Genomic DNA, 14,766 nt, shown 5'->3' on the forward strand with positions numbered 1-14,766 from the left:
TGGATCTCCATGGCATAGGCTCCACAAAACAAAATACTAATTGGAAATCTTAACACTACAGATCCATGTCTTAGCTAACCCTCTCAACTCGTTCCTTTTACTTTGATCTCAAACTAATCAATCATTTATGAAATTTTTAGTGTCTGAAAAAGTCTTTTTCAAACACCAAAAGAGTGAATCATCCTCAAACCACGACATTTCTGGCTTGACAGGATGACCCCACTTAAAGATAAAATCAACAATGGGGACAATAGCAGCATTAATAAATGCTATCAATTTGCAACAACATTCTCAGCCATTACAATGCATGGCACAATGGGATCAGAGAATGCACAGATACTATATGTATCTGTGACATCACTGATTGACTGAGCTAAGCTCGGATTATAATATCTGGATTTAGTTTTTTTAATATGGGCTTGGGTAACTAGAGAAATTGTCTTAATTCTATACATTATTTATTTTGTCTTCTATAAACTGTCTGGTCTGCCAGTTTCATTGCTCATTAAGTTTTCATTAAGAGGGTGATGAGGGGAGTTAATCACTGATGAAGTTCTTGCACTGCTTTCTTCTATCTTCAGCATTCACTGATAAGTACTTTGTTTGACAGTGTTTGAAAAACATAAGACCACAGTCTTTCAAACTTAGCCTAATGGAAAGGTTTAAAGGTTATTATATGAACAACATTCTAGTAATTTGGAACCATGGTACACAAGAATTTCAAAGGTTCTACAAGCATCTATACATTTTCTACTGATATAAAAAGTTCAAAATCAGATAATGCATTCCTACTCAATTATAAGGCAAGTCATTCCCACAATTCAAAAATTGGAGTTCTCAAATCCAGTGTACTCAGAGCACTCAATATTTGTCAAGGCTCACTTTGCAAGAGAACTTTAGAAAAGCAGCCATCCAAATAAGTATCTATACCCAATAAGTATCAACAGCTCTATAAATAAATTCCATAACATCAAGGAAAAATATTAATATTCCATATACCAGTGGAATAATAATAATAATAAAATATAAGAATAATAATAATAATAACAAAAATAGAGAAAGCAGACAATGCACCCTACTATTTTTAAACAGATTTGAAAGCTTTAAGACATATTATAAAAGGCATTCCCTATTTTCCTTGGAATCCAGGATGATTCTAAGGAAAGTAGGATGCTATTTTAAATGTGGATGAGACAGTATTTCTATAGGTGAGTTAATAAAGGGCGTATGGTTATCCGTGCAAGAACTAATTACATAAAAATAAACTGAGGCCCTGGTCACAAAATATACAGTTATGATGGCAAAATTCTGAAAGATAGGTCAAAATATTGCATCTACAATTGTACTGAAACATAACAGGAAGCACTACATAATGATAGCCTTTTTATTAACTCTAGATGAGTTTGTTTGTTTGTTATTTGGTTTTTAGGAGCATTAGCAACTAAGGCCATATTGCTCCGGGGATATGAGGCGGTCATTCTCTTACCTTTCCACATCCTCCGTATTTGGTGGTCACAGACTAAAACCCCGGTCTAATCAAGAAGCGTGTGCTATGCACTGCTGCTCGTGCCCACGGAGGCACCTCTAAACTTGAGGAGTTCAACTTTTAGAGGGGGAGAGGGAAATGTTTTTCAATATGGATTGTCCCAGTTGGTAGAAGGAATTTATGGGCCTTTGTTGGTTATAGAAAAGGCCTACAGGATTCAAGGAAAGAGGAGGGGGGGGGCGGGATTAGGCATTTGGGTAAAATGTAGGCTAGTGGCACAGACCAATATTCTTGCCTCTTGCAATACTCTGAACTGCCCTATTGAATGCACAATAATTTAGTAAGTAATATACGAACTTTGTAATATAAAGAATACCAGGACCTGCAGGCATGAATGCCTCCTACAGAGTTAACTCCCAACAGGTTCAAGTCCAGTGAACTATCTAGTTTTTTTTTTTTTTTTTTATGTAAACCGCAAACACAAGAGGTATTAGAACCTATAGTACTTAGTACCATGCTTGGGTTGGAGGTTGAGAAGATGAAAGAAGATATTTGTTGACATTGGACTTGAACTTCTGTAGACTGTAATTTTCTGGAAATACGTATGAAGGAAGGTTGGTTCAGAAAACGGCAGTTGAATGAATAAATGAGGAAGATGAAAAGTTGGTTCTGTGAGTTTGAAGTTGGAGAGTAAATGGATGTTCGCTGGTGGAGGCAGGTGTTCGGATTGTTTTGGAAGAGAGAGGAAGAATTATAGAAGCCAATTCAAAAGAACAGTGCCCATGGAAGTATCTGTAGAAGAGGCATGCAGCAGAAACAGTACGTCTACGAGACAGCGGGTGGAGAGACTCTGTTAAAGATGAATCATTAATTAACCTAACTGCCCTCTTCTGAATGGAATCAAGAAGCCTGAGAGAGGTTTGGGGGGCACCACACCAGATGTGGGAACAATATTCCATGACAGGGCGGATTTGCGATTTATACAGAGCGAGCAGCTGTTTGGAAGAAAAGTAACGCCGAGCGGGAAAGAGAAAACCAAGTTTTTTAGATGCAGAGGAAACAATATTTGTAATGTGCTTGTGCCAAGAGAGATTACAAGTCAGAGTAATTCCCAAAAGAGATATATCATTTTGCCTAGAAATCGGAGTGTCACCAAAGATAAGCATAGGAGCAGAAGAATCCTTTTTGCGAGATATAAGACAAGATTGAGTTTTAGAAGGGTTGAAATCAACTAAGTTGTCTTTGCCCCACTGGAGAATTACCTGAAGATCGGCATTTAAGGAACTGGTAGCAGATTTTCGAGAAGTTGAAGCTGATTGAGCAGGGCAAGGTTTCTCAAAATGGAAAGTAGAATGCAATGTGCTGTCATCGGCAAAACTATAGATAGGATTTCCAGTCAATGGAAGAAGGTCATTAATATACAAGAGGAAAAGAGTGGGAGAAAGAACTGAACCTTGGAAGACACCAAGCATTAGTGGAGAAGTTAGAAGACAGAGAGCCATCTACCATCACCCTCAGTGAGCGATCAGAGAGAAAACTGGATAACCAATTACTAAAAACACTCGGCAAACCATAAGATGGAAGCTTGTTTAGAAGACCTTTATGCCAAACATGATCGAAAACCTTTGAGATGTCAAGAGCAACTACTTGTGTTTCACCAAACCTTTCTATTGAATTAGTCCATAAATGGGTAACATAAGCCAGAATATCACCAGTGAATCGACACTGACGGAATCCATACTGGCGATCGTTGATCAGACGGAAGGTTTCTAGGTAGTTTAAGAGTTGGCGGTTAATTGATTTCTCCATTACTTTAGAAAGAGTAGAAGTAATTACAATGGGACGATAATTGGATGGGAGGGATTTGTCACCCTTTTTTAGGAACTGGCTGGATATAAGCAAATTTCCAAGCAGAAGGAAAAACACCTTTAGAATAAGAAAGTGAAAAAAGGTGGCAAAGAATAGGAGTAAGTTCAGGAGCACAGGTTTTGAGAACAAGTGGAGAAATACCATCGGGACCTGGAGCTTTCTTTGCATCAAGATTCGTCAAAATTCTTTTGACGGAAGACCACAGGAGGTATTGAATGGAGGTGTTGGGAATGGTGGGAGGTGTTTTACCAAGATTATTAATACATGAGTTGGAAGAAAAATGGAATGCTAGCAGGTCAGCTTTATCCTTGGCTGAAGTGACAAAAGAACCATCTGGTTTGGACAGAGGTGGGAGCAGAGATGGGCAAATGTTGCGGCCAATAGCTTTGGCAAGAGACCAGAATGCTCAGCTACCATTAGGGCTGATTAATAACTGCTTTACAATTGTTGCGAGCTTTGGTGTAGGCAGAAAATGAAACTGAAGAATTAGAAACAAGCCAATTACGATATGCAACATTCTTCTCTTGAACAGCCTTAGCACATTTATTGGAAAACCAAGGTTTAGATAAAGGATGAGATTTTAAAGTGGTGTATTGGATAAAGGATTCCATTCCTGCAAGAATAATTTCACTGACATGATCTGAGCAAACGTTGACATCAGAAGTTTTGAAACAGTAATCCGACCAAGGAAAAGAAAAGAAATCTCGCAAGTCATCCCATTTTGCATTCTTGTAATGCCAAACAACACGAGGTTGGGAATAGCCATGAGATAAAGGCTCCATTGGAGAAGAGACAATCACCAGGTTGTGATCTGAAGTGCCTAAAGGACCTCTCACTTCAACAGTGTACTTAGAAGGGTTGTTTGTGAGAAAAAGATCAAGCGTGTTGGCTGTATGATCAGGATTGTCCGGTATTCTTGTAGATGAACAATCTGTGCAAGGTCATTAGTAATTGCAAAAGCCTCAGCATCTCGACCAGCTGGATCGGTGTGACTAGAAAACAGAAGCCAGCTAGAGTTGTGAACATTAAAATCACCAAGGAAAATTACCTCACTGTTAGGAAAGTTGGACTGGAGAAAGCAAGTTGCAAAGAGAGGAAGTCAAAGAGCTCCAAGTGATTAGTGGAGTTGGGAGAACGGTAGAGACAACAGATGAATTTGACACAATGAGGAAGAGAGATTTTAAGCCAGAGAAGATCAAAGAGAGTAGATTCCAAATTGCCAAGTCTCTGACAGGGAATATCAGAACGGACATATGCACAAGTACCACCTCTGAGGTGAAAGGAATCATACAGCAAATAATTTGGGCATCTGAGATGAGAAGTGGTTGAATCAACCGATAACTGAGATTCTGTCAGAAAAAGTACGTGGTTTTCCAGACTGCAAGTGGAAATGGACATCGTTGAGATTAGAATTGAGACCACGTATATTTGTGAAATGAATTAGGAAGTGCTTGGGAGGTTTAGATCTTTTCGCAGATAAGCTTGCTCTATTAGTTTGACAATTCATGGTGTATTCAATAGTAAGAAAGAGTGGGTGGGACATGCTGTATGAAGTAATGAAATTTTTGGGTAGGGCATACACATGGTAAGAATATACCCAGATCCTTGACATAACGTGGCCTCGACAATGCCCCCAGCATACACACTACTCAGACTCCCTCCAGTCACTATCTGGCAGAGTACAGGTAGCAAAATTATACACTAGCTGATCTGGAAGCCTCCTAGAGAGTAACCAATAGGTTCGGTCCGGTGTACTAACTGCGGCTGGCCTGCGAACACCGTTTCAGAGCTGTACCCTCGAAATGTAAGGAATATTGGATCTCGCCACAATGTTCATCGTAACCTCAAAAGTCATCAACCATACTGCATGATGGAAGAGATAGGAAAGGGTTGACCGGAACTTAGCTCTAGAGACTAAACATGGGTTCCACCACTTCAAGCCTCCAATAAGCAAAGTGGTGGTATTGCACGGGTTGATGAGAGTCATCTACCACCTAGTACTGCCTGGTAACATAGAGGGGCGGCATTCCTCCAAGTGGTGTGGGCGCCACACCTCGACCCCTGCTTACGTTGGTTCACACCTGGGTGGTCACCCACCATGTACTTGTGCATGGAGGTTATACCCAGGATCAGTGGTCAGGTTCTGGTCAGTGGACCAGAACAGTGGTCAGTCTTTGAACACTGTTTTAGAAATGTACCCTTAAAGAATGTAAAGAATGTTGGATTTGCCATAATGTCCAGCATAACCTTAAAAGACATCACTCATACTACATGGTGAAAAAAAACGATGTTGGTTCCATGGAGCCAAAGTTGGATCCACGAATAACATCGTGTGAAATGAAAAAATACAATTTTAGCTTAATAAAATCAGTTTTATTTTATTCTGTATTTTCATTAACAATCAACAATAAAGGTTGTGGTAACTAAAGTAGGATATATAGTTGAAACAATTCAAACTATTAACACTGTGATTGAAGACCAAGTCGACACATGATTGACCATGCATAGTAGACTTTGTAGAATCTGATAAAAGTTTAAGATCGAATGTTGATTTCATGATGTCAAGGAATGGAACATTTTTAGGTTTCTTAACGTTAATGTTAAAATCGCCCACTACAATTATTGGGATCTTTTGAAAGTTAAATTTCCTACAACTTTAGGTATGTCTCCAAACTTTGGCATATAAATCGCTAGATTGGATATTAAGAAAACTTTAATCTGCTCCAATGTTGAATTAGGTGAGATGTAGAATGTTACAAGCAAAGTCTTCTGTCCATTTATTTCAACTTCAGCTGCATAAATGTTGCCACAATTATCTGTACCAGCCATTTGCCATAGTGAGTCATGAGAATATGTGGCGTACATATTATCGATTCAACTTTACTGTATATCGCACAGAAGGTCTTTTGAATTGTGTGATACGTTTGTATCCTTGAACATCAACATTTTCAAGCCATGTTTCATTTAATGATATTTGAGGCGCCTATTTAATGATATTTGAGGCGCCAAGATATTTGAGGCGCCTCCATAGCCAGGTGGGAAGGAGCAGCAGTGCGTAGCACATGCTTCTTGATTAGACAGGAGTTCGAGCCCATCACAACCAAATACGAAGGATGCGGAAAGGTCAGAGAATGACCACTGCATATCCCGGAGCAATATGGCCTTAGTTGCTAATGCTTCTAAAAACCAAATAACAAACAAACAAACAAACAAACAACCAACCAACCAAGATATTTGATTCTACAAGAATTGGATCGGTCACAATGCTATGAAGTTTCAAACTCTGTGTATTCAACAATACCATTCTGAAACTCGACGAATGCAACTTGATCCCAAAATTGTAATGCAGTTGTAGAGTGTTTCCAAATGATGGTTATTCAAACGTTTCAATTCAGTTCGTTCAAAGATCTTGCACCTTAGGTGCATTACAACCATGAGCATGGCAGAATGTAAAGTCGTTTTTCTGATGTACAGGCCATCAATGCTTCTAACTCTCGACAATGCAAAGTATACCAGTTGCTGTTCGAGACTCTTATCGTAATCGAATATGATTTCTTTGAAAGTTCCACCCTGAGCTTTATGAACTGTCATGACACAAGCTTCAATCAAAGGAAATTGGATTCTTTTGCATTTAAGCATTTTGCTTTTGAAAGATACTGTGGCGGAACATCTCATAATCGGAGCTCAGCCAGATTTCAATATGGCACGATGTGACAATATGTGGTGAGATTTGAGACGACTCTTAGTTTCAACATTCTTGCTTTTGAAATGTAATCTCTTGATTTCTGTTTCTTCCATCTCAATGTAGTAGTAGTGGCATGTGATGCAAGAAAGCAAGTATATGAGCACATGCAGCATCAGCCAAAAAAAAATAAAATTTACAAAAAAATTCCCTCTAAATGTTTGTCCAGTTCCTCCTTAAATTTATTTAACCTAACAACTTCCACAACGACAGATAGAAGTTTGTTCCAGCAATTAACCACCCACAGGCTAAACACAAATTTCCTCACAACTATTCTACATCTGTCTTTCCTCAATTTGAATTTATGCCCCCTTAGGTTCCTAATCTGAACAAGTGGAAGAATCCCATCAGAATTCAGCATGCTCAACCCATTCAAGGCCTTATACACCTTAATCGGATCACCTTGCAGGTGCCTAGTCTCCAGCCACTGCAATTTGCAGAATTTAAGCCTCTCCTGGTAAGAGGATCCATTCATTCCCCTCACCAATCTTGTTGCCCTTCTCTGTACATGTTCAAGCAAATCTACATCCTTCCTAAAATGAGGCCTCCTTGAGTACTGTGTACAGGCACTCAAGGAAGCCTCATTTTAGGCAGTACTCAAGGCATGGCCTGACCATTGCCTTATACTCAGGGACAATCACCTCCTTTTCCCTGCTAGCAAAATTCCTGTATATCATTGACAAAATCCCATGACCTGCCCTGGCAGCCTGTCTGCATTGCTCAGAAAACTTCACATCTGACTGCACAATTACTCCCAGGTCTTTTTCATTTTCTACCACCTTAAGTGTAGTACCACACAATTGGTAGTTTCTCTGGGGTTATTTCTACACATATGCAGTACTTTGCATTTGTCAATGTTAAACTTCAGTTGCCACTTTTCAGCCCATCTGCCCAAATTTTCTAGATCCTGTTCCAGTAGCACACTGCCATTACTGTCATTAACAACCCTGTCAACCTTTGTATCGTCTGCAAACTTTGACACTGAGCCTGATATACCTTCATCAATATCATTGATATATACAAAACAACTGTGGACGCAACACCAAACCCTGTGGGACTCCATTAATAACATTAGCCCACTGATTACCACCCTCTGTCTTCTCCCACTCAACCATCCTTTTATCCATTGTAGCAACTTACCCTTAATACCATTCTGCTCCAATATGTACAGTAGTCTTCCATGTGCAACAGTGTCAAAGGCTTTCCTGAAATCCAAGTATATGATATCAAAATTATTTTCTGCATTTAGTTCCTCTGTAACTACATCATAATATCCAATCAAATTTGTCAGACAAGACTTTCCCTTAAACCCATGCTCTGTCTGAATTATTGCTGCAGTCTTGTCTAGATGATCCTGCAATGCATCTTTAACCAGTGCCTCCATTATTTTACCCGGAACAGAAGTTAAACTAACTGGTCTGTAATTACCCGTGTCACCCTTCAATCCCCCTTTGTGAATTGAGGATATATTTGCACATCTCCAGTCCGTGGGGACCTCCCCTGAGTCCAAGGATGCTCTCATAATTATGGCTAAGGGTTTGCTTATTGCTTTGCCGCTTCCTTTAATATAACTGGATAGATCCCATCCACCCCAGGTGCCTTTCTTATGTTTATCTTCAACAATTTCTCCTCCACTTTGTCCTCAGTTATTACAAAATCACTTATCTCCCTGTTAGTTTGATAACCTTCTGGCATTTTCAAACCTTAATAACTCCTCATGTGTGAATGTAGATGCAAAATACTCATTCAGTTTGTTTGCTATCTGAGCATCATCAACAGTCGAACCATCGATATCAAGTGGACCAATCAGATTCATCCCATTCCTTTTAGAGTTTATATAAGTAAAGAAATCCTTGCTGTTTTTCTTGGCATCCTTTGCCCAAGATTTCTTGTAATCTGCCTTCGTCTGCCTAACCTCCTTTGTGACTTGATTACAGACTAGCTTATATCTGCCATAGGCTTCTGTGTCGCCTGATAATCTATATGCATCCCATGCATTTTTCTTCCCTGACATGAATCTCATTAGTTCATTTGACAACCATTTAGGCCTAAACCTTGAACAATATTTCTTAATAGGTATGAAACTTTCAGTAGCTTCCACGATTAATTCCTTGAATGCTTCCCACTTAGAATTTACTGTTGGTAACATCATCAGTTGATCCCATTGTATAGAATTTAAAAACTCTCTGAGACCACTGTAGTCACCTTTATGGAAGCAAAAACCCTTTCCTTTACCCCTGATGGTAATTATATCTTTAAGTAAATCCAACATCAGTACACTGATCACTGCCGCCTAGTGGTTCCTTCATCTGCAAATTCTTAATACACGAATGATCCCTGCTGATAACCAGATCAAGAGTATTACCCTCTCTGGTTGCCTCTCGAACATGCTGCTGCAGAAAACAATCATCCAATAAATCCACAAAAGTCTTACTAGTGTACGAGTGACCTATCCACAAGTTCCAGTCAATATCTGGGAAGTTAAAATCTCCCATTATAAGACATTCTGATTTACTAGCCCACTCTATTTCTCTGTACAATTGTTCATTGTACTCATTCACATCATTAGGCCTATAACACACTTCTACTCTTTACGTGCTGTAAAGTTCTGATCATTCCATTGACCAAACCATCTTCAACATCAATGTTTACAGTGATCATGTAGGTTTTCCAATCGATAGATGCAATACATATGGCAAACCTCCAGTCTCTGCTATGCTCATTTTATGGAGTTTTGTTTACATACTAGTCAACTGTTTATGGCTTAACAGGTGAAGTGATCGTTGGCTGTACAATCGATGGTGGTGTTTCCTTCCAATGCTTGAGCGTTACATTGAACAACATCGTTACGATGAAAGAAATGAACAGCATTTGGTACTTGTTCCATGACAAAGTCTCATGTTCTAAATTGACTTTCAATTAACTTCTTTTCTTTAAAGTCTAATGTTTTGTCATTTCCAATTTTAGTTAATATGCCGGAGAATACATCACTCTGTCTCATCACTTAAACCAGTAGAAAGAAACTGAGAGACTGCCACAAAATTTCACCACTGACGGAATTCTTATGAGGCTTCAATATTTGCCTTGCATTCATTGGTGGCAACTGATGCAAATCTCCGCAAAATATATCTAAACCACCAAACTCTCGATCGAATTCTCCGGTGATCTCTTGCAGGCTGGCATTGATCGTATGCAAAATGTCAGCTCCGATCATGCTAACTTCATCAACGAATACTGCTTGAGTGTTTTGAAATGCATTACGATAGACTTGCAAAGTTTCTCGAGCAAGACCACCACCTATTCAGGTCATACAAACTTTGAACGCCAAATGAACTGTAGTACCGTTTATCACTATGGATGCCTTCCCCGTCGATGCACAGGCGACGATTGCGTTGTTAAGTGAGTTGTGCGCCTGACTTAAGTGAATGTAAGTGTCCATCATAATTTTCAAGGTAAACATCTTGCCACAGCCTGCTGGACCAGTAAAGAATATTTGAAGTGGTGTTGTGTTAGCTCGATCTGTTCGATGTATAACTTCAAGAATCAACTCGCGTTGTTCTCTATTCATCATTCGAACCAACTTACAGTAATCGTTGTTGGCCATGACATTATCTCACCGACGTACCACAGCGGATAGCAAGTTTGCCGAAATCATTTCAATATCATCATTGTTCTCTTGAAGTCTGTTACTAGCATCCTCTGCGATTCAACTTTGAACATATTCCTCGCATTTCGCATCCTCTTTATCGTCCATTTCGATGAAAAGTTTTCTACAATACTCTGTTTTGTCATCGATGTCCTACTCACCTTTTGCAGCAATTCATAAAATACTCTTCATTTTCATCATATATCTAAAGAAACTTGTTTGAATCTAAGATATCAACGATTTCATTTTCGAAAGGCTAGTAAAGTAAAACCATTTCACATTTATACTCTGCCAATTCAGACATTTCATAGTGGCAATATCTTATGACTCGCATCTGTTTTCTACGTTTACATTGTCCCTTCACAACACTGTATTTCACTGCAAAATCAGCCAAGCAAAGTTGACTGAGCTCTCCATCTTTTGATCTTTTCTCATATTTCTGTATAATATTTTCATTCCATATGTCGGTAGAATCATCACTGAGATTTTCTTCGACCATTCGCTTCTTGCTCTTCTTACTTTTCTGACTCTCGTGAGGCCAAGTAGTTGGAATGTACAGAACTTCTCTACTAGCCTCAGGCAAAGCAAATACCAAGCTGCCTCTTGCAAGCTCATTTCAATGCTGTTTAACATTTTAATGCTAACACATTTTAACAATGTCTGTGTGGTCTTCATCTGGATACTCTTCTTGCAATTTGATCCACTCTTGATGCAAATGGCTTATGCCTCTGTTGGTTTTAACACATTCTACAACATATGATGCACATGAACGCTCCTCGAGTATGAACTGTAAACCCATGTTTCAATTTAATATACCAGCTATCCAAGGATTGAAGGTATTCGTCCAAAGTTGTGTCATATTTCTTTTCATTAGTATGGTAGGTTTCGTCAGTCCTGATCAAATAACATCCAAGTAAGTGTTCATATCCAACTTGTGCTCTTCTAGAAACTGCTCAAATGTATCATAATGTTTCTCTTCAAGATCTTTCTTATATTGTTGAAAACGCCGTTTGAAACTTGAAAGCATGCAGACTGCCACAATGCTGGAACTCTGTATGCTTGAAGAAGTTGATTACTTTGAATTTCCCAAAAGGATTGTACCTTTTCAATTGCAGTATATGCATTATAACAACAACTAGCTTATTGAAGTATGTTACACATGTGACTGGATCCTTGTTCACTAGCTTCGTACGCTGCAATGCTGTCAATTCTTTCATTGGATTGTCAAATGTTGTATCTTCACTACTGTTTAGTCTGTGAAGTGTTTTCGAAAGATGTGGCGAGCGAACCTCCATCACACTCTATGTCAGAAACATGGTCGGTTTACCAAGTTGTCTGATCATAGCAAAGACATCTTTCTTGCATTGAGACCAGTAGTGTACAGAATTTGGAATGGATTTGAGAAACGACGTTACGTTCAACACATTCTTCAACAAATCTTTGATCTTCTATCATAAGTTTTGTTATGTTGGAAGTTTCTCCAACGTATTTGAAAGTGGAATATAAACCTTTGGTTATTCTCAAGTGTAAAATTTTCATTGCCATGGATGTGGCATTACTCCTCGGCGATCTTTTCATCTTATTTCACTAATTGCCATCATAAACGGAGTAACACGTAATCCATCTTTAAATTTACATGGATGGCCTAAGTATATTGCTGGAAACGACAGTTCCTCAGCATATTCATCGTAAACTATTGACATCGGTTGATTGTGTTGTCCAGGAGCAATTGCAAGATATTTGTCTTCGTTCAAAAGTAAAGTGTGTTGGTGCCATAAGTAATTCAATGTCACTTTCAGACGACGCGATCTTCTCTACACTGTCTACTTGTTCGCTACTGGTAACTCTCGATGAAACTGTAGAAAGCAACTGACAATCGACCGTGATGTTATAACATTTGCACAGAGTAGTATTGATTCAATACCTTAGCCACGATTTGACTGTTTCTTTTCTCACATATCCTTGCAAGTAAGTCGATTTATGAATCAAATGCTTCTTGATGTGAATGTTGAATGCATAATAGTCATCTAAAGCATGAGGCAACTCGCTAACCATATTATTCACGTCAACTGGAACATTTATGACTTGTCCGACAATACCATAACTGCCAGTTTTATATCGCAAATGTCGAAGCTGCATGAATGAATCTAGCCAAAACCAACTGTTCTGTTATACAATTGAGCAGCGGTAAATTCAATAGAAACAGAAGATATATGAAGCCGTTGGACTTGGATAACAATGGTACATTTCCCGATTCTAAGCTTTTGAAGCATGTATTGCAAAGCATAAACGATGGCACATTCTCTGCTTCTGGAAATTCATCTTCAAGAATTTGTATATGGTTTGGCTTTGGTAATCTCAAATCATTTCGAAACCACAGTCTGTCGCAAACACTGCAGACATATCCGAACGAGTTGTTCAAAAACATTCTTTCAAATTCTTTTGAAGCTAATGTATAACACTTTTGACGATCTTCATTCGCTGATTATAATGTTCTTTTCGATGTTGATGACCAGACATCTGCCTCTAATTGATCTTGCTCGTGTTTACACTTATGACTGTCTTTCTTGCGTTCCGCCGCTGACTTTGGTGCTTGCTTTTTAACGTTAGATTTGTGATTTTGTCGAAATCTTTGAACATGCTTAATTGATGTAACTTTCAGCATCATCACAACTTAACTAAATGAAACACGACCGAACTGCTCGACAAATGAGAAGTAACTGAACGAAGTAGTTACTTTGACAAGTTGTTCAACTCTTGAAAACTAAAACCCGATTAGAAATCTAGTTATATATCCTTGTAGAACTCTCAAAGGGCAACAATTTTGTTGCTTACTGTTTTTGTCTAACATTTATAGTTTTCAAGATATTGTGAAAACAAACTTGAAAATGCTTGAATTTTTCAACTCTCTCTCAACTTTGCATTGCTATTACTCGGGAACCATAAGAGCTGCATCAAAACTATTTATAGATATAAAAACTATATTTCCTACTGAATAATTTTGTCGCTTACTGTTTATGTCTATCTATCATAGTTTAGAAGTTATTTAAAGCAAAAGTAACCAAGGTGCAACGGCAAATGACCAAAATGTGACCTTTTTAGTCTTTTCGATAAAAATTATATTAAATATCAAAATTTCTAATTTTTTCTTGCCTATTCATTGACGGCATTATATACCTGACAAAATAAGTATAAACTGTTTCTACTATTGTATTACTTTCAGAGATATAACAGCAGTTAGACGTTTCACTTTTCGTGACAGCCTGAGCATAGACGTTTTCACGTCAAAAGATGGGAACCCCTGCATACATTGGTTCATATCTAGGTGGTTACCCACAGTACCAGGTGGGTGTTTGCTGACTTGTGCATAAGGGTATACCCAAGGTTATTAACAGTCTCACCACTGTGAAGGTGCAAGCTATTTAACTCTGTGAAACTAGAGTACACAAGAACTAGGTATGTCACTGTGAGGATTGATATTCTTTACTTGGTCATTCATCTACCATTACAAATCTGCAAGGAGCCACTAGTCAGCACTGACTATAACATTTTAGTTATATATGATTTGTAAGACATCATGCAGGTAACAAACACTTGAATTTGAGAGGAAACACCAAACACTACTTTTAGTCTTTCCTCATAAATTCCACTATAACACTTTGGTATGGGAAGTATCCAAGTAATATACCACTAATAAGGGAAAATGGAAGAGTTTTAATTTTCTTAAGGTAATTAAATTATATTGGTCTTGGAAATCACTTGAGTTCAATTCAGGTTGGAAAAGCCGAAATTCCTAATAATGCACATGCTAAATGAAAAATGTTTTCATTTAGTACTTTTTTAAATACTTTTTGGAACACCAGAACATTTGCAAACTTAACAATGTGACATAATGGAAGGTAACTGAGAAAGCTAGAAGTGAAACCCAAGATTAATGCAGAAACAATGGCTTAATAAAGGGGATTAGTACAGTTCTTTTTTTTTTTTTTTTTTTGCAATTTATTTTTTGGGAACCATGACATC

At 38.3% G+C, this 14,766-nt stretch overlaps 1 protein-coding gene across 1 annotated transcript in view; it reads right to left on the reverse strand.

The window, feature by feature from the left end:
- DCAF12 (DDB1 and CUL4 associated factor 12-like protein) overlaps window positions 1–14,766 on the reverse strand; it is an 86,279-nt gene that overhangs the window by 31,254 nt on the left and 40,259 nt on the right. The window lies entirely within an intron of this gene.

Source organism: Mastigoproctus giganteus, chromosome 5 (assembly GCF_048544385.1).
Source record: "Mastigoproctus giganteus isolate SK-2022 chromosome 5, ASM4854438v1, whole genome shotgun sequence".
In the NCBI taxonomy this organism is placed as follows: domain Eukaryota; kingdom Metazoa; phylum Arthropoda; class Arachnida; order Uropygi; family Thelyphonidae; genus Mastigoproctus; species Mastigoproctus giganteus.